Raw genomic sequence first — 2,211 nt, 5'->3', positions numbered from 1 at the left:
CCGCTGTCCTCATTTGGCTCGTTAACCCTGAAGGAGCTCCGCATAAAGATGTAAAAATAAACACGTAAGGATTAGGGGCCGGAGTTGGCCATTCGGCCCCTCGAGCCTGGTCCACCATTCAAGAAGACCCTGGCGGTTCTTCAACAGCAAGTTTAAACATCTGGGACGGAGCCAACAGGCGCCTGGCTGCAATAAGTGCTAAAAACCTGCGTGGGACAGAAGCTTGGCTAGTTCAGTCGGTAGAACATGAGACTTTTAATCTCAGCGTCGTGGGTTCGAGCCCCACGTTGGGCCATTTCTTTTCATTTAATGTTGCTTTCATGGAAACCCTCTGACCGAAACGGCACAAAACAAAAATGTTCCTTTCAAAGTCATTAAACTCCGAAATTTCCACGACCCGCGAATCTCCTGAATCAGATGCCTCTAGTTTTGCCGACTCAATCCACGTCCCTTTGCAATGTTGTGCTCCCACCCGCACTATGCAATGTGCCACTAACTTATCGAATCATGGAATGGTTACAGCACGGAAGGCCATTCCGCCCATCGAGCCCGTGCCGACTCTCAGCGAGTCCCACTCCCCTGCCCGTTCCCCGTAGCCCTGCAATTGTTTTTCCTTCAGACAATTATCCAACTCCCGTCTGAAAGATAAGATTGAGTAAGCCACCACCGCCCTTTTATGCCGTGCATTCCAGATCCTAACCACTCGCTGCTAAATGGCCACCTCCTGTTCCTGTGTGTAAAGCCTGGGAAACACTCGATCAATTATTGCCACATTCACAGCCTTCCTAAATATCGCACCGTAAAACCTTCCATTCTCGTAAAACCAGCTCCTGATGAATCCGCCAGTTGTGTAGGTTAGAGCTCTGGTTATATACCTAACATGACTTTCAGCACAGTGTTTCTGTAGTGTAGTGGTTATCACGCTTGCTTCACACTTGAAATGTCCCCAGTTCTAGCCCAGGTAAAAATATCATTTTGGAGATCTTTTTGCTGTGAAATAAATTCAACACAAGTCGCCCAAGGTTCCTTGTCGCATGAGCACTGGACATTTTAAACCAGTCTCCAACACACAGAGTGAGTAAAGTCAGATAGGGGAGAAAACTTCATCAATGATTCAAAATCCTTAAATAATTAAAGTTCAGTTATTGAAGTTTCCACTGTCCCTCAGTAACATTTCTGCAAAACAACGCTGTCGGTGAATGAATGGGGAATAAAACAAATAATCTTCACCCATCCCTATCTCCCGACACACAGTTTAATTAGTTCCATGTAATTATTTTAAAGATTTTGAATGAAAGAGTTTATTTCTGAATCCGGGCTCCCTCTGTGAGCACCGCAGCACGAAAAGAGCAGGAAACACATTAAAGAGTTCACCACAATTGCTGACATTTCTTAGCTTTTTTCTTGTGTTTTTTCAGCTCTTCGTCCTTTTCAGCTCCTGACTGCAGATATTGCTGTGAATAAACCTGAACACAATGCAATGTCTGTCTCACTGTTTCCCCGGTGTCAGGCAGAGATACGCCTGCTCCCCTCATTTATTTCAAGTGACAGGACACAAAAGTTCAAAATCATCTTGCACGTGGCCTCACACAGCACTGGATAACCAGGATGGCCGAGCGGTCTGCGGTGCTGCGTTTAGGTTACTGTTTCATCTGGAGATGTGGGTTCATGTCTCACTTCTGATATTATTTTTGAACCAAAAACTAATGTGCGATAAAATGGAACAAGAGCAGTCCGGGGTGTATTGTCACATGATGCAAGCTACCTCGGACCCAACAAAGCTCCCTGCACATCGAGCACAGGCTCAGGAAAACCCCGAGGGAGAGGATATCCCGGTCACTGGGCCTTCCAGTAACACTGAACAAGTGCCCGGTCTGAAACTTTCCAGAGTAATAACTTGTAACTGGAGCTTCCAACAATCAGGATGGCCAAGCGGTCTTAGGTGCTGTGTTCAAGCCTTCGCTGCTGTGTTCAGGTCACAGTCTCATCTGGAGGTGTTGGTTTAAATCCCACTCCTGACATTCAGTGTTTTTAATTACAAACTCATTTGTTTGGCCACCACTCTCAAGTGCTTTGGGACATCCTTTGCCTGTTGGCAAATGACCCCACTTCAATTACAAACAATGATATTAAAGTTACTTCTCAAACCGGGAATCGATCCTGGATGGCTGTTGCGAAAGGAATGGTTTTGTGAAGCATTGAAATGTGCCC

The 2,211-nt window shown here is 45.9% G+C and overlaps 1 non-coding gene across 1 annotated transcript; it reads left to right on the top strand.

The window, feature by feature from the left end:
- Window positions 1-221: 221 nt before the first annotated feature.
- On the top strand, window positions 222-294 carry trnak-uuu (transfer RNA lysine (anticodon UUU)). The gene has a single exon. It is a non-coding gene; the product is annotated as a tRNA-Lys (tRNA).
- The last annotated feature ends 1,917 nt before the right edge of the window (window positions 295-2,211 follow it).

This window comes from Pristiophorus japonicus, unplaced genomic scaffold, assembly GCF_044704955.1.
Source record: "Pristiophorus japonicus isolate sPriJap1 unplaced genomic scaffold, sPriJap1.hap1 HAP1_SCAFFOLD_47, whole genome shotgun sequence".
NCBI lineage: Eukaryota > Metazoa > Chordata > Chondrichthyes > Pristiophoridae > Pristiophorus > Pristiophorus japonicus.
Note: the sequence above shows the minus strand (reverse complement) of the source record. Positions and strands in the feature narration are given on the sequence as shown.